Source organism: Mustela nivalis, assembly GCF_964662115.1.
Source record: "Mustela nivalis genome assembly, chromosome: 7".
In the NCBI taxonomy this organism is placed as follows: domain Eukaryota; kingdom Metazoa; phylum Chordata; class Mammalia; order Carnivora; family Mustelidae; genus Mustela; species Mustela nivalis.
Genome location: NC_139026.1, coordinates 93277881 through 93296896, shown reverse-complemented (window position 1 = coordinate 93296896; position 19016 = coordinate 93277881). Strand labels below are relative to the sequence as shown.

Genomic DNA, 19016 nt, shown 5'->3' with positions numbered 1-19016 from the left:
AAACTTTCAAAAGTGCCACCTGCATTATAATCACCTAAGATCCATGTTTCTATATTGTACTCCAGGTAAACTGAAAAGACATTTTAAGAGTGAGAACATTGACTTGTGTGTGTGTGATTAACAAATCATGTGTGTGAGTCTTAGTCATTTCACATTTTCAGGTCTCTAAATCTACCAAATAACATCCTGCTATATTTTAGAACATATGAGCTTTTTATGACTTGAAGCCTGCCTTTTTTTTTCTCCGTGTTGAAACAGGTGAGTCAGATTTGAAGAACTTCTTAGAGTTCCAGTAGTTTATATTGTTATATTGATGTCTGTATTATTTTTTAAAATTCTAATGATGAATATCTATTTAAAATAATTTTTGAGGAAGTCAGTACCATGTTTTGTAGAATAAAAAAAAATTTCACATTTGTATTGATAACTCAAGATAATACTCTACTATAGCACAGAAAGGAATGCATCTAATCATAAAGAGAAGTAGGAAGGAAAAGATGCACTCTGCTGAAATGTTTGGTTAAAATGTTGTGAGATGAAAAAATGTTATGAGGTGAACTAAGTGAAGGACAGAATAAGTAAACTTATAAGATGAGTCAAAATGTTTATTTACTTTCTTTTTCAAGGTTTTAAAATTAAATTTCCTCTTCATTTTTTGAAAAAAGAGAAAATCTTTTGGAGTGTGTCCTTGAAAGCTTGTTTCACTTGCTGGTTTCTGAGAGTGTAAATGAAAGGGTTTAATAAAAGGGCAACTGAGGTATAAATAACACTTACACCTTTGGATAAAGTCACCCTTTCCTTTGCTGTTGGCTTTATGTAATTAAAGATATAGCTCCCATAAGTAAGGGAGACTATAATCAAATGAGAAGAACTAGTAGAAAAAGCCTTTGTTCTTTTCTGAGCAGAGGGGATTTTTAGAATGCTCTTGATAATATATGTGTAAGAAAGAACCAGTAACAGCAAAGTGACTAGGAGATTTATAAGAGATAAGACAAATGAAAGTAATTCCAGTAAATGGGTGTCAGTGCAGGAAAGCTGCAGCACAGGGGGAGTGTCACACATGAAATTATCAATTACTTTGGAAGCACAAAAATCCAGTGTCAGTCCTGAGGTGAATGGTGGAAACTAAAGCAGAAAGCCAACCGTCCATGAACTGAATAGAAGTTGGTAACACACTTTGTTGTTCATAATGATGGGGTAATGGAGGGGTTTGCAGATTGCTACATACCGATCAAAATACATGGCAGCCAGTAGGTAAAATTCTGTAATTTCTAATAAGAGGAAAAAGAATAACTGAGATGCACAACTATTGTAGGAAATTATTTTGATTTTAGTCATGATGCTTATCAGGTATCTGGGAATACAGACAGTTGTCAATGAAGCTTCCAAGAAGGAGAGACTTCGGAGGAAAAAATACATGGGAGTCTTGAGGCGGGGATCTAGCAATGTAAGAAAGATGATGGTTAAGTTCCCCATCATACTCAATACGTAGTTTATAAAGAGAAATATGAAAATCACAATTTGCAATTGTGGGTCATCAGTGAATCCTAGGAGAATGAATTCGATCTCTCTTGACTGATTCCTCATTTTAGACCTGACTACTATTAAATAGAAAATATATGTTTATAAAAAATAAAAAATTATATTAAAAAAAATAAAAAAAAAATAGAGATAGGAAGACAACTTCAGAATTGGAAAAAAGAGGATTTTTACAAAAGCTACTGGCAGAAAAAAAAAAAAAAGAAAATGTAGTCAGAAATGTAAAGAAGTTTAAAAAATTGATCCAATTTAACAGGATAGATGATACTTAAAACTGTATTAGCCTAGGTTGGGGCGCCTGGGTGGCTCAGTGGGTTAAAGCCTCCGCTTTATTTTCGGGTCATGATCCCAGGGTCCTGGGATCCAGCCCCAAGTCGGGCTTTCTGCTCAGCAGGGAGCCTGCTTCCTCCCCTCTCTCTCTGCCTGCCTCTCTGCCTGCTTGTGATTTTTCTCTCTGTCAAATAAATAAAATCTTAAAAAAAAAAAAAAAACCCAAAAAACTGTATTAGCCTAGGTCAATCTAACTGATTACTGCTGCGACAGTTATGATAAAAACACTACTAAACTTTTTCTTTTTCCCTATTTGAACTTGGAAGATCATTTAAATTTTTGCTAATTATTTCCGAATGAGGTAAATTCTCTTTCATGTCTAAATAGAACAAAAGCTTGACCTTAAGTGTATTATCTTTTTTTTTTAAGATTTTTAAAATTTATTTAATTGACAGAGATCACAAGCAGGCAGAGAGGCAGGCAGAGAGAGAGAGGAGGAAGCAGGCTCCCTGCTGAGCAGAGAGCCCGATGCGGGGCTCGATCTCATGGCCCTGAGACCATGACCCGAGTCGAAAGCAGAGGCTTCAACCCACTGAGCCAACATTACATCCAGAAAATTAATACCAATATCTATATGTAATTTGCTCTTCAAAAATTCTTAGCTCATTAAAACACTTAAAAATTTGTGAAATATGGAAGTAATGACAGTTACATTTTATTTCTATGGTTGAAATATTCAGATATATGCCATTATTTTGTCCTGATGCAGGACAAAATATCATATCACTTAATTATATTTTTCATTCATTTCAAATACATCAGTCTTCTAAGCAGTTGCATTTAATCATGAGGTTTTGACTGTTACTTCTACATAAAAATAGAAAAGTAAATGACAGTTCAAAAGTCAATGGATATTACTGGACTTGGCAATGCTTTCATTTATGATCTAGATATTTACTGCAAATTATAAGTGACTTACCATATCTAGAATACATTGATATAATTTTTCCCTTATGGGAATATGGTAGAAACAGAGGTCAAAGTAAATGATGAATATTCCATCTCTAATAATATTACAAAAAATTCAATAGTTTAAGAGGAAAGTTAATTCCAAAGCATTTCTGCAGAAAGTTTCTAAATACATATATGCATTCTGGAAATTATATTAATCTGCTAATAACTTTCACTCTCACTGATGGTCATTAAAATGACATGACCCAGATATTACAAATAATTAGAATCCTCTTTCAGGCTGGATGAGATTGATTTTCTGTCTTTTTTCTTATATATTAAGATTAAGGTAAATGTCTCTATAAAAATACTAAGTGAAAATATAATGCTCTAAATGAAAAGTGATTTGGGGAAATCCTTCATACAAAAGGAACCCAATTTTGTAACAAAGAATTCTTGCTTCAAATTATGCACTAACAAAAGGAACAGTTTTATTACTTTACTCATAGGATACACAGGGGATTAATTTAAAAAGAAGAAGAAGAAGAAGAAGAAAAAAAAAAAAAAAAAGAAAAAGAAATGCCCCCTCGAGACTCATATCAGGAATATCAGTTATGTGAAAAATAACACAACAACCAAAACAAACAAAAAAGGAAGGAAATAAAAACTACTGTGAAATGCCTTAAGCACAAAACTGAATTTCTTTAACTACAAAACATATTCTCCCAAAAGAGAACTAGAAGTAATTTAAACCCTATACTTAATGCAAACAAGAATTTCAGATATTCCAGTACCCTGGGACAGTATGACCATTTCTACACATTAAGAGGATTTAGCCCAAATGGAAACCATTCACTTGCTTCCCCAGTCAATAGTGGGATTTCATTAACTAGTGAATTAACTATGCCCCAAATTGGAGGTGTAGGGCAGTATGTAATATTTTGCTATTTTTAATATTTTGATATAAAATATAAAGAAGAAAACCAACAAATAACCATGAAGATCATTTATTCCTGGATCATTTGTTGATCTATCTGCTATTCAATATAATAGTATGTGTTAATAACAAAAAAGAATATTCTACTAGATAAGCATGATATAGCCATTAGTATCAGGGCATTAACATTCATAGATTATTAACATACTTCTCCAATGCTATTTAAGCTTCACTGGTGACTAAAAGTTTTTTTAATGGAAAATAATACAATTTAGACTTATATGTTAATTTAATTACCATAATGTTTTAGTTTCCTTTAATTTGGAAAATTCTGTAGTCTTTCCTTAACTTCAAGAATATTGATTGAAAATTTTTCTTTTTTATTTTCTTCCGTAAATTAACTCTAAGTACATTTTTAAAAAAATTGAATCCAGTATAGTCTACCTACAGTTTTATATTAGTTTCAGGTGTACAATGAAGTGATTGATTACTTCTGTATATTATGCAGTGCTCTTCAAGGTAAGTGTGATCTTTGTCCCCTTCTGTACATGCACACTTGAGCTGCTTCTATATTTCGGCCATTGTAAATAATGCTTCAAAATGAGAGTGCACAAAACTTTTAAATTACTATTTTCATATTCTTTGGGTAAATGCTCAGTCGTGGAATTAATGGATCATAGAGTAGATTTTTTTTTAATTTTTTATTTTTCATAAACATATATTTTTATCCCCAGGGGTACAGGTCTGTGAATCACCAGGTTTACACACTTCACAGCACTCACCAAAGCACATACCCTCCCCAATGTCCATAATCCCACCCCCTTCTCCCAAACCGCCTCCCCCCAGCAACCCTCAGTTTGTTTTGTGAGATTAAGAGTCACTTATGGTTTGTCTCCCTCCCAATCCCATCTTGTTTCATTAATTCTTCTCTTACCCACTTAAGCCCCCATGTTGCATCACCACTTCCTCATATCAGGGAGATCATATGATAGTTGTCTTTCTCTGCTTGACTTATTTTGCTAAGCATGATACGCTCTAGTTCCATCCAGTTGTCGCAAATGGCAAGATTTCATTTGTTTTGATGGCTGCATAGTATTCCATTGTGTATATATACCACTTCTTCTTTATCCATTCATCTGTTGATGGACATCTAGGTTCTTTCCATAGTTTGGCCATTGTGGACATTGCTGCTATAAACATTCGGGTGCACGTGCCCCTTTGGATCACTACGTTTGTATCTTTACGGTAAATACCCAATAGTGCAATTGCTGGGTCATAGGGCAGTTCTATTTTCAACATTTTGAGGAACCTCCATGCTGTTTTCCAGAGTGGCTGCACCAGCTTGCATTCCCACCAACAGTGTAGGAGGGTTCCCCTTTCTCCACATCCTCGCCAGCATCTATCATTACCTGACTTGTTTATTTTAGCCATTCTGACTGGTGTGAGCTGATATCTCATTGTGGTTTTGATTTGTATTTCCCTGATGGCGAGTGATATGCAGCACTTTTTCATGTGTCTGTTGGCCATCTGGATGTCTTCTTTGCAGAAATGTCTGTTCATGTCCTCTGCCCATTTCTTGATTGGATTATTTGTTCTTTGGGTGTTGAGTTTGCTAAGTTCTTTATAGATTCTGGACACTAGTCCTTTATCTGATATGTCGTTTGCAAATATCTTCTCCCATTCTGTCAGTTGTCTTTTGATTTTGTTAACTGTTTCCTTTGCTGTGCAAAAGCTTTTGATCTTGATGAAATCCCAATAGTTCATTTTTTCCCTTGCTTCCCTTGCCTTTTGCGTTGTTCCTAGGAAGATGTTGCTGCGGCAGAGGTCGAAGAGGTTGCTGCCTGTGTTCTCCTCAAGGATTTTGATGGATTCCTTTCGCACATTGAGGTCCTTCATCCATTTTGAGTCTATTTTTGTGTGTGGTGTAAGGAAATGGTCCAATTTCATTTTTCTGCATGTGGCTGTCCAATTTTCCCAGCACCATTTATTGAAGAGGCTGTCTTTTTTCCATTGGACATTCTTTCCTGCTTTGTCGAAGATCAGTTGACCATAGAGTTGAGTGTCTATTTCTGGGGTCTCTATTATGTTCCATTGATCTATGTGTCTGTTTTTGTGCCAGTACCATGCTGTCTTGATAATGACAGCTTTGTAATAGAGCTTGAAGTCCGGAATTGTGATGCCACCAACGTTGGCTTTCTTTTTCAATATCCCTTTGGCTATTCGAGGTCTTTTCTGGTTCCATATAAATTTTAGCATTATTTGTTCCATTTCTTTGAAAAAGATGGATGGTCCTGTGTTAGGAATTGCATTAAATGTGTAGATTGCTTTAGGTAGGATACATATTTTCACAATATTTATTCTTCCAATCCAGGAGCATGGAACATTTTTCCATTTCTTTGTGTCTTCCTCAATTTCTTTCATGAGTTCTTTATAGTCTTCTGAGTATAGATTCTGTGTCTCTTTGGTTTGGTTTATTCCTAGGTATCTTATGGTTTTGGATGCAATTGTAAATGGGATTGACTCCTTAATTTCTCTTTCTTCTGTCTTGCTGTTGGTGTAGAGAAATGAAGCTGATTTCTGTGCATTGATTTTATATCCTGACACTTTACTGAATTCCTATATAAATTCTAGCACTTTTGGAGTGGAGTCTTTTGGGTTTTCCACATATAGTATCATATCATCTGCAAAGAGTGATAATTTGACATCTTCTTAGCCGATTTGGATGCCTTTAATTTCCTTTTGTTGTCTGATTGCTGAGGCTAGGACCTCTAGTACTATGTTGAATAGCAGTGGTGATAATGGACATCCCTGCCGTGTTCCTGACCTTAGCGGAAAAGCTTTCATTTTTTCTCCATTGAGAATGATATTTGCGGTGGGTTTTTCATAGATGGCTTTGATGATATTGAGGTATGTGCCCTCTATCCCTACACTTTGAAGAGTTTTGATCAGGAAGGGATGCTGTACTTTGTCAAATGCTTTTTCAGCATCTATTGAGAGTATCATATGGTTCTTGTTCTTTCTTTTATTGATGTGTTGTATCACATTGACTGATTTGCGGATGTTGAACCAACCTTGCAGCCCTGGAATAAATCCCACTTGGTCGTGGTGAATAATCTTTTTAATGTACTGTTGAATCCTATTGGCTAGTATTTTGTTGAGTATTTTCGCATCTGTGTTCATCAAGGATATTGGTCTATAGCTCTCTTTTTTGGTGGGATCCTTGTCTGGTTTTGGGATCAAGCAGATGCTGGCCTCATAAAAAGAGTTTGGAAGTTTTCCTTCCATTTCTATTTTTTGGAACAGTTTCAGGAGAATAGGAATTAGTTCTTCTTTAAATGTTTGGTAGAATTCCCCCGGGAAGTCGTCTGGTCCTGGGCTTTTGTTTGTTTGGAGATTTTTAATGACTGTTTCAATCTCCTTACTGGTTATAGCTCTGTATAGCTCTGTTTAGTGCTCTGAAAATATCATGCCAGCTCTTTCTGGCCTGCCAGGTCTCTGTGGATAAGTCAGCTGCCATTCTAATATTTTTACCATTGTATGTTACAGACTTATTTTCCCGGGCTGCTTTCAGGATTTTCTCTTTGTCACTGAGACTTGTAAATTTTACTATTAGGTGACGGGGTGTGGGCCTATTCTTATTGATTTTGAGGGGCGTTCTCTGAACCTCCTGAATTTTGATGCTCATTCCCTTTGCCATATTGGGGAAATTCTCCCCAATAATTCTCTCCAATATACCTTCTGCTCCCCTCTCTCTTTCTTCTTCTTCTGGAATCCCAATTATTCTAATGTTGTTTCGTCTTATTGTGTCACTTATCTCTTGAATTGTCCCCCGTGGTCCAGTAGCTGTTTGTCCCTCTTTTGCTCAGCTTCTTTATTCTCTGTAATTCGGTTTTCTATATCACTAATTCTTTCTTCTGCCTCATATATCCTAGCAGTGAGAGCCTCCATTTTTGATTGCACCTCATTAATAGCTTTTTTGATTTCAACTTGGTTAGATTTTAGTTCTTTTATTTCTCCAGAAAGGGCTTTTATATCTCTCAAGAGGGTTTCTCTAATATCTTCCATGCCTTTTTCGAGCCCGGCTAGAACTTTGAGAATTGTCATTCTGAACTCTAGATCTGACATATTACCAATGTCTGTATTGATTAGGTCCCTAGCCTTTGGTACTGCCTCTTTTTCTTTTTTTTTTGTGTTGAATTTTTCTGTCTTGTCATTTTGTCCAGACAAGAGTATATGAAGGGGCAAGTAAAATACTAAAAGTGTGGCAACAACTCCAGGAAAATATGCTTTAACCAAATTAGAAGAGATCCAAATCGTAAAGGGGGAGAAAGGGGATAAAAAGAGGTTCAAAAGGAAGAAAGAAAAAAGAAAAAAAAATAAAAGAAAAGAATTAAAAAAAAGAAAACACCTAAGAAAAATATAAAAAAGAAAAAATATATATATTAGATAAAGTAGTAAAAAATCGATAAAAAAGAAAAAGGTAACAGTTAAAAAAAAAAATTTACCTGAAGGTGAGAAAAAAAAAAACTTAAAATGCAAAAGAAAAAAATTAAATTAACTGCAAGACTATAAAAAATCACAGGGAAAAAGCCGTGAGTTCTGTGCTTGGCTTTCTCCTCCTCTGGAATTCTGCTGCTCTCCTTGGTATTGAAACTGCACTCCTTGGTAGGTTAACTTGTCCTCAGCTGGATTTCTTGTTGATCTTCTGGGGGAGGGGCCTGTTGTAGTGATTCTCAAGTGTTTGCCCCAGGCGGAATTGCACCGCCCTTAGCAGGGGCCGGGGTGAGTAATCCGCTCGGGTTTGCTTTTAGGACCTTTTGTTCCCTGAGCGCTTTCCGTAGAGTTCCGGAGGACGGGAATACAAATGACGGCCTCCTGGTCTCCGGCCCAGAGGAGCTGAGAGCCCAGGGCCCCACTCCCCAGTGAGCCCTCAGAGAACAGCGCCCAGTTACTCCCGTCTGCCTGACCTCTGGCCGCGCTCCGAGCTCACTGAGCCTGCAACCGGTTCAAGGTCACCCCGAGCTGCGAGCTTACTGTCAGCTCTGTCTCTTTAGCTGGCTTTCCCGTTCCAATACCCGAAGCTCTGCGACACTCAGACACCCCCGATCGTTCTGTGACCCTGCGGGACCTGAGGCCACGCTGACCCCGTGTGGGCTTTGCCCCGGGTAGCCTCGGAAGTGATGTCCCTCAGTGGAACAGACTTTCAAAAGTCCTGATTTTGTGCGCCGTTGCTCCTCCACTTGCTGGGAGCCCCCCCCCCCCGGGGGTCTATCTTCCCAGCGCTTTGGATTCACTTCTCCGCCGGTCCTACCTTTAAGAAAGTGGTTGTTTTTCTGTTTCCAGAATTGCTGTTCTTCTCTTCGATCTGCCGATGGATTTTCAGGTGTTTGCAATCTTTAGATAAGCTATCTAGCTGATATCTGGCTAGCTGAAGTAGTCTCAGCCTGCTACTACTCCGCCATCTTGACTCCTCTGCCATAGAGTAGCTTTATTTTAAGTTTTTAGGAAGTTTCATATTTTCTTCAACAGTGGCTACATCAATTTTTATTTCCACCAATAATGCACAAAGTTTCCTTTTGAATTTGTTTTTGTGTTTGATATAAGAAAATGGTCCAGTTTCTTTTTTTTGCATTTAGCTTTCCAGTTTTTCCAACTCCATTGGTGAAAAAGATTGTCTACCCACAGCTTACTTTTGCCTTCTTTGTCAATGAGTAATTTTATCACAGGTTTATTTCTGAACTTTTTATTCTGTTCCATTGATCTGTGTCTACTTTTCTGCCAATACCATATTCTTTTGATTTATAGCTTTGTTATATAACTTGAAGTCCAGAATTGTGATAACTCTAATTTTGTTCGTTTTCAACTTGCTTTGGTTATTTGGGTTTGTGATTTTGGTGGCACCCCTATCTAAAACAAATTTTAGAGTTGCTTGGTGTAGTTTTGTGAAGCATGCTGTTAGTATTTTGATAGAGGTTGCAGTAAATGTTTAGATTGTTTTGGGTAGTATGAACATTTTAACAATATTTGTTCTTCTAGCCCATGAGCATGGAATACCTTGCCATATGGTTGTATCATCTTCAATTCCTTTCATCGGTGTTTTACAGTTTTTAGAGTACAGGTCTTTGATCTCATTGGTGAGGTTTTTTTTTTTTTTAAGTATTTTATTATTTTTGGTGTAATTGTAATTGAGCTTGTTTCTGTCCATATGATTTATCCATTCATGTAAATAGGGTGTGAAAGTCGCCTACTATTATTGTATTATTATTGATTAGTACCTCTATGTTTGTTATTAACTGCTTTGTGTATTTGGTGCTCCCATGTTGGGTACATAAATACTTACAATTGTTATAGTTTCTTGTTGGATTGTTCCTGGTGGAATTATTTAGCATAAATTGCCTCTTTTTACAGTATTGGTATTAAAGTCTATTTTATCTGATATAAGTATTGTTACCCCAGCTTTCTTTCCACATCCATTTGCATGATAAATGAACAATATATATTTCTTTGAGTACAGAGAGTGAGAGGAGCAAATATATGAAAAAAAAAAAATCAACAAGGAAACAATAGCATTGATGACACATTGGATGGCCCAGATGAGTTTAGCAGTTCTATTCAGATTATTCCAGCCTAAAACAACAGAATACACATTCTTTTCAAGTGCACACTGACTACTCTCTGGTACAGATCACAGGTTAGGCCACAAAAGAAGCCTCAAAAATTAATAAAAAATCAAAGTCATACCACAATGCTGTGAAACTAGACCACAACACTATAAACTTCAAATCAACCACAAGAAAAAAAAAAGTGGAAAGAACAGGAATACATGGAAGTTAAATAATGTGTTACTAACCAATAAATGGTCAACAAAGATAACACATAGAAATAAAAAAAAAATACATGGAAACAGTGAAAATGAAAACCCAATGGTTTAAAGCTTTGAGGTGCAGCAAAAGTGACTCTAAGAGGAAAAAAAAATCAGAGGTTGTTTTAAAACTGTCTGGTATGGTTTCTACACAGATTTTATGTAGCATAAGCTACTTATTGTTTTATATGTTCTCTCTGCTCCTGGATCACTGGAAATATTTCAGTGAATCAAAATTGCTAGAGCAGGACTGCTCATAAAACACTAAAAATATTAAAGATCATATAAATTAGTACTGAATTTGAAAAGGGATCTCAGGGACAGTGTCCAATGAGACAGGAAAAACAACAACAACAATAGCAAGCAAAAAACCACACTAGGTAAAGTTTGCTTCCCTTGACAATATTTTTCAGAGATTAACAACCAAACATCTAGTTCCTAATGCATATCTCTACTGAATGTGCTACTTCCCCATGCCAATGTTTAAAAACTGATAATCTAATACATAGTACTAAGTCCATTCTTCTTTTTAATTTAAATTCAATTAGCCAACATATAGTAGTGCATCATTAGTTTTGAGGTAATGTTCAATGATTCATTATTTGCGTATAACAACCAGTGCTCATCCATCACATGCACACTTTAATGCCCATCCTCCAGTTATCCCATCCTCCCATCCCCCCTCCTTTCTGCAACCCAAAATTTGTTTCCTACAGTTAAGAGCCTTCAGAAAGAATGAATACCTACCATTTGCATGGCATAGATAGAACTAAAGGGTATTATGCTAGGTGAAATAAGTCAGTCAGAGAAAGAGAATTATCATATGTGGTTCCATTGTTTACTTAATATTTTTAATCTGTCTTCCATAAGAAAGTTTGGTACTATAAAACTGCTAATACTTCATACATTTTGTCCTTCCCACTCTGTTGCTCACCAGCAATGGACCTTGAAGAGCTTCTTGTTTTGATTAGAATTTTAATGTATCTGTCAATTATAATATTAGGAATTAGTACCTTCCCCGACTAGACTATAGTAATATAATCATGCCCAAATGATATAATGTGAATGTAAAACTCCAATAAAATTGTGCAGGTCCTAAGTAAAAGCTACAGATTTTTTCAGGTTCCCGCAATTTTAAATATGCATGAAATAAACACAACTTTTTGTCTCTGTTTTGTTTGACAAACCAGTTACCACATTGGCTGTTATACCTCAAGATCTAAGGCAAATTACTCAACCTTTCCAAGCATCACTTTGCATACCTATAACAGAGATAATCAGTCTATGTTACCATATAGGTGTGAAGATTAAACACAATATTATTTAGGACATACCTAGTTAATTGTTCTCTAGAGAAGATATATTATTATTATTTTTAAAGATTTTATTTATTTATTTGACAGACAGAGATCACAAGTAGGCAGAGAGGCAGGCAGAGAAAGAGAGGAGGAAGCAGGCTCCCCACTGCGCAGAAAGCCTGATGCATAGTTAGACCCCGGGATCCTGGGTTATGACCTGAACCAAAGGCAGAGGCTTTAACCCACTGAGCCATCCAGGCACCCCAGAAGAGATATTATTATTTATGAAATTCCTATCAAACACTCATGTTGCATAGGTGTAATGGTGACTGCCGACATCGCCATCTGTTATATATTTAAACAAATAATACAGATTTGGGAAGCGTGGTGGCTCCATACATTAAGTGTCTGACTTCAGTTCAGGTGATGATCTCAGGGTCCTGGAATTTAACCCACATCAGACTCCCCACTCAGCAGGGTATCTGCTTATCCCTTTCCCTCAGACCCTCTTCTTCCCCTATTCATGCTCTCTCTCTTTCTCAAATAAAGAAATAAAATATTTATTTTTATTTTTTATTACTTTTAAAACTTTTATTTATATATTTGACACAAAGAGATCACAAGCACGGGGAGCAGCAGGCAGAGAAGCAGGCTTCCTTCTGAGCAAGAGCCTGATGCTAGACTCAATCCCAGGACACTGGGATCATGACCTGAGCTGAGGGCAGCAACTTAACCAACCAAGTCATCCAGGAGCCCCTAAAATCTTAAATAATAATAATAATAATAATAATAATAATACAGTTAAACAAGGATAGTACATAAAAAGACATAACACATGCCTTGAGCATAGATAGAAAGGAAAAGATCTATGACTTTTAAATATACTTTTAATTTTATAAGTAGTAAAATAAACACTCAACTGAGCATGAAGAACTAGACAGATACTGCAGTTTGTGTGCATAAAATATGATTGTTGGATAATTTATTTCATACTTTTTATAGCTTTAAGAAAGAAAATGTTAGAAAAAGAAAGAAATGCAATACTAGTAATGGAACAGGATTTTAGAATAAATCTATGAAGAGTGTTTACTCATAATATAAATACTTATATAAATAAGTATTTATATTATTTGGAACAATCAGGAAATTGATTATTGTTTTATAGCCATGGATGTCCGATTTAGTCTTACAAATCAACGAGGAAATGGAACCTTTAGAGGGTTTGAAAGAAAGACACAACAAAGTTACTTTAGGTTAAAAAGAAAGCTTAAGGAAATGAGCACATCATAGCAAGTATTTGGGAGAATGGATATTAGAAGGTACTCTAGAAGCTGAACTTTTATTTGCCCTTTATTGGATCTTCACAATGACATCCATTCATGTTAATACATACTTTCATTTTTTTCTAGAAAGAAGTACTTTATGAAGCAAGTTTCTGAAAGCTTGTTTTACTTGCTGATTCCTCAGGGTATAAATAAAAGGGTTCAACATGGCGGCAATTGAGGTGTTGAGAATAGGTACTCCTTTGGTCAGTGATGCTCTTTCTTCTTCTGAAGGCTTGACATACATGAATATACAGCTCCCATAAGAGATGGAAATGACAATCAGGTGAGAGGAGCACGTGGAGAAAGCCTTTTTCCTCTGACTAGCAGATGGGATTCTCAGGATGGTGCTAAGGATGCACAGGTAGGAGAGAATCACTAATGCCAAAGTGAAGATTAGAGTGACAAAAGTGTAGTAAAGGCAATGATCTCCAAAAGCCACATATCTGAGCACGAGAGTTGTAAGAGGGGGAAATAGTCACAAGAGAAATGATCAATTACTTGGAAGCACAAAAATCTAGCTGGAGGATGAGCATGAGCTGTGAGAAAATGATAAGAAATCCTCCTAGCCAGGACCCAAAGACAAGCAGTGTGCAGATTTTTTGCTCATGATGGTGGTGTAATGAAGAGACTTGCAGATGGCAATGTAATGACCAAAAGACATGGCAGTGAGAAGAAAAAATTCAGAAAGACCTATGAAGATGAAGAAAAATAGTTGAGCTAAACAATTGTTATAGGAAATGATCTTGATGTTGGTAATGATTGCCCCCAAAAATCTTGAGGTAGAGACACTGGTGAATGTGATTTCTAAGAAGGAGAAATTCTGAAGGAAGTAATACATAGGAGTCTTGAGATGACAATTAAGGTGAGGATGATGCTGGTTAGGTTTCCAGTGACACTTAATACATAAGCCATAAATAAAAAGATAAAGATTATAACCTGAAGCTGTGGGTCATCTGAGATGCCCAAGAGAATGAACTCTGTAATCATTGTATGTTTTCTCATAAGATGCTTTTTATTTTCTTTGCAAAATCTGTTGATAAACAAGACAGAAAGAGTGTATGAACAGTAAAGGAATTGAAAATTTATGAGTTTCTATTATTAGCTCCAATGAAATGAAGCAATGGAACTTTTTTCCTGTGTGCAGTTTCACAATATCCACTCAGGCTGTTAAAGCATAAATATTTTACACATCCTCTATGTGTACTTTGGGATACTTTTGGATGGACCAGGGTGGGCAATGGGGAATTGCTATTAACTGGCAGGAGTTCAGTTCTGTATGGTAAATAAGTACCAAAGATTTTTAAGATGAATATTGCTGAAGAACATTGTTTTCTGTACTACATTTTGCTTAAAGTTAACAGTACTGTATTTTAGATAGTCCAAGATGGTGGATGAGTAGAAGACATTAATTTTTGTCTTGCCCCAGGAATTCAGCTAGATAGCATTCAAAGCATTCTTAAAACATGTGAACTCAACTGGAGATCTGAGAAATGAAAAGCTGCAACTCTACAAATAGAAAAGTGACCAATTTCTGCAAGGTAAGAGATGTGGAGAAGTGAATCTGAGGTGATCTATAAGTTGATAAACTGAGGAGGGAAAGAGACTTCATCAGTCAGCTACTGGAAAACAATATAACAGAAAGCCTAAAATCAAAAACTTTTAGAAGTCTGCTCCATTGGGGGTCATCACTGTCTGAAAGGTGCTCAGGTGGTAGAAACAGGGTAGGATACTTGGTGCTACAGTGTGGTCTCAGGATCCCAGAGTCACAAGAAGACCAGGATGTGGCAGTGTTCCAAGTCATCAGAGCAGGGAAGCTGGCTACAATCAGTGAGCCCAGGAATGGACTCTCAGGTCAGGTTGCCATATACCATGAAAAGCAGTATGGCTGACCCACAGCGTTCAAGCAGGGGCCCAGTAAAAGGCAGAACTATTGTGAGACCCCCTTTCAATCTATGGAAGGAGTGGCATGAGTATGAACCACAGGAGTCTTCAGGGTTTGGAGACTCCAAATGGGGTTACATACCTCGGATAGAAATGCTCTCTCATAGGCTGGGTGGGCACTAAGAGTGGATGGAGACCAGGGAGATGGGAGTGATTGAGTACTTTTATCTGAGGGCACACTGAGGAGTGGGGCCCTTTTCTTTAGTCTCTGTGGATGGAGACTGGGAGGTTTCCATTTTTATTCATATCCTCTAAAGAGGCAGGGAAAGCCTTCAGGGAACCAAAGCCACAGGGAGCAATCAGAGTAGATTACTTAGCCTGATCCCTTGGCAAGGGCAGCGCCAGTCTGTCTGGGGCAAATACACTGTAGAATCAGTGATCTCAGAAAGATCAGCAAGGTGAAAACAATATATAGAATTCATGGTTTTTCCCCCAAATTCTTTTATCTTTCAATTTTAATTTTTTTCTCCTTCCCTGTTCAACCAATTTCTTATTTTGTCAACTCTTTTTTTTTAAGAACTTAATTTATTTATTTGACAGACAGAGATCACAAGTAGGCAGAGAGGCAGGCAGAGAGAGGGAGAAAGCAGGCTCCCTGCCAAGCAGGGAGGTTGATGCAGGGCTCAATCCTAGGACCCTGAGATCATAAACTGTGCTGAAGGCAGAGGCTTAACGCACTGAGCCACCCAGGCACCCCTTACAACTCTTTTTTAAAAATCTTTTTAATGTTCATTTTCACACTTACATTCTATCCTTTTATTATATTTAATTTTATTTTTTGTATATATATACACACACACATACACATATATATGTATATATATATATATTTTTTCTTTTTTACAATTTTAGGATACACTTTCTTCCAACAAAAAAGCAACAAACAGATACACCAAGAATCTAGTATATAGCAATACAAGCCTTTCTCTAGAAACATGAAAGGTCTCAAATAGACAATTGACTCTTATACCTAAAGTTGTTGGGAAAAGAACAGAAAATAAAGCCTAAACCCAGGAGGAGAATAAAATTAATAAAGATTACAGCAGAAATCAAGTAGAAACCAAAAGAGCAGTACAGTAGATCAGCAAAACTTGCACCTGGTTCTTTGAAAAAATTAATAAGATTGATAAGCCCCTGACCAGACTTATCAAAAAGAAGGAGAAATGATCCAAATAAATAAATTCTTGAATGAAAGAGAGATATCTCAACCAACACTGAAGAAATACAATTATAAGAACACGTTGGGAGCAACTATATGCCAATAAATTAGGCAATGTGGAATAAATAGATGCATTCTTAGAAATGTATATCCTACTAAAACTGGAACAGGAAGAAACTGAACAGACCCATAACCAGCAAGGTAATTGAAGCAGTAATCAAAAATCTCACAACAAACAAGGGTCCAGTACTGGATGGTTTTCTAGGGGACTTCTACTGAACACTTGAAAAAATAGTATTCTTCTGAAATAAAGCCTATTCTTCGGAAGCTTGTTCAAAAAATACAAATGGAAGGAAAACTTCCAAACTTTCTCTATGAGGCCAGGATTACCTTGACCCCAAATCAGAGAAAGACCCTACCAAAAAGGAGAATTACAGACCAATATCCCTGATAAACACAGATGCAATAATTCTCACCAAGTTACTAGCCAATAGCATCCAAAAGTGCATTAAAAGGGTAATTCACCTCAACAAAGTGAGATTTTTTCCTGAGCTTCAAGTGTGGTTCATCATCTACAAATCAATCAACATGATATACTACATTTATAAAAGAAAGGACAAGAACTGTATGAGCCTCTTAATGAAGAAAAAGTATTTGATAAAGTAAAGAATGCTTTCTTTTTTTTTTAATTTTTTATTGTTTATAAACATATATTTTTATCTCCAGGGGGTACAGGTCTGTGAATCACCAGGTTTACACACTTCACAGCACTCACCAAAGCACATACCCTCCTCAATGTCCATAATCCCAACCCCTTCTCCCAACACCTCTCCCCCCAGCAACCCTCAGTTTGTTTTGTGAGATTAAGAGTCACTTATGGTTTCGGGAATGGGAAAGAAAGCTTTCTTGATTAAAACTCTTCACAGTATAGGGATAGAGGGAACGTACCTCAATATCATAGAAGCCATATACAGAAAGCCCAGACAAATATCATTCTCAATGGGGGAAAACTGACAGTTTTTCCCCTAGGATCAGGAACATGGCAGGGATGACCTCTCTCACCACTATTGTTTAACATAGTACTAGAAGTCCTAGTCTCAGCAATTAGACAACAAAAGAAACAAAGGACATCCTAACCAGCAAAAAAAGTCAGACTCTCACTCTTCATAGATGGGTTGATACTAAATGTGGAGAACCCAAAAGACTCCACCCTCAAATTACCAGAACTCATGCAGGAAATCTGAGTGGCAGGATATAAAATAAATGCACAGAAAACAGTTGAATTTTATACACTAACAATGAGAAAGAAGGAAGAGAAATTAAGGAGTGGATCTCATTTACAATTGCACCAAGAACCATAAGATACTTAGGAGTAAACCTAACCAACAGGCAAAGGAACTTTACTCAGAAAACTATGGAGTACTCATGAAAAAAATTGAGGAAAATAACACAAAGAAATGGAAAAACACCCCATGCTCATGAACTGGAAGAATAAATATTGTTAAAATGTCTATGCTACCTAGAGCAATCTACACATTCAATGCAATCTCTATCAAAATACCCTCAACTTTTATCACAGAGCTAGGTTCTTCAAAAAGTTAAAAATAGAGGTACCCTATACCCAGCAATTGCACTACTAAGCATTTACCTCCAAAGATACAAATGTAGTGATCCGAAGGGGCACCTGTACCCTAATGTTTTAAAACAGCAATATCCACAATAGCCAAACTATGGAAGGATCCCAAATGTCCATCAAGAGATAAGTGGATAAAAAACATGTGGTGCATTTATACTATGGAATACTACTTAGCCATCAAAAAACACAAAATCTTGCCATTTGTAATGACATGGATGGAACAAGAAGGTATTTTTCTAAGCAAAGTAAGTCAATCAGAGAAAGACAGTTAGCATATGATCTCACTCATATGTGGAATTTAAGAAACAAAATGGAGAATCGCAGAGAGAGGAGAATATAAAACAAAGTGAAATCAGAGAGAGACACAAAAACCATAAGAAACTCTTAATCATAGGAAACAAACTAAGGGTTACTGGAGGGGAAATGGGGTGAGGGGATGGGGTAATCAGGCAATGGACATTAAGGAAGACACGTGATGTAATGAATACAGGGTATTATATAAAACTGGTGAATCACTGACCTTACCTCTGAAACTGATGAAACATTTTATTTTAATTAACTGAGTTTAAATAAAAATGAAAGAAAACATTACTATATCATGCCTTTAAAAATACAAATGGGTAGATCTTAAGTGTTCTCATCACTTTACAAATATAACTTGTACTTATTCACAACCGTAGCAGTTAGCTATATAATCCCAATATTATTAATAATCTCTACTATTTATTGATAACTAATTACACTATGTGCTTGAAAGACTCATTCCATCCCATAGTACATTACGTGTGCCAGATTTATCTGACATCTGACTTACCAGTTACCATCTGACTTACTAGAGGGAAGCCTCTATTGAGAGAGGCTATAAAAAACCTGTTTGTCAACTATTTGCCTTCTATCACATGCAAATTATACTTCGGTCAGGATGAAATTGAGAAACCATTCATACATTTTATCTTCTATTTTGATCCCCTTTAATTTTTTATCACTTATTTTATTTTTTTCTTAACAAATACTGTGCTGTATTTCTTAATTGATACACTGTATAGGGATCATTATGAATGTTGAACAACTAATTAGGAGTGTAGTAAATTTTTTATT

The 19016-nt window shown here is 36.3% G+C and overlaps 2 pseudogenes across 2 annotated transcripts; both read right to left on the bottom strand.

Annotated features, from left to right (window-relative positions):
* Positions 1-520: 520 nt before the first annotated feature.
* LOC309868843 (olfactory receptor 6C6-like) lies at positions 521-1587 on the bottom strand (annotated as a pseudogene). The gene has a single exon. The product of its transcript is annotated as an olfactory receptor 6C6-like (transcript).
* An 11665-nt stretch (positions 1588-13252) lies between these two features.
* LOC309869896 (olfactory receptor 6C3-like) lies at positions 13253-14184 on the bottom strand (annotated as a pseudogene). The gene has a single exon. The product of its transcript is annotated as an olfactory receptor 6C3-like (transcript).
* Positions 14185-19016: the final 4832 nt, after the last annotated feature.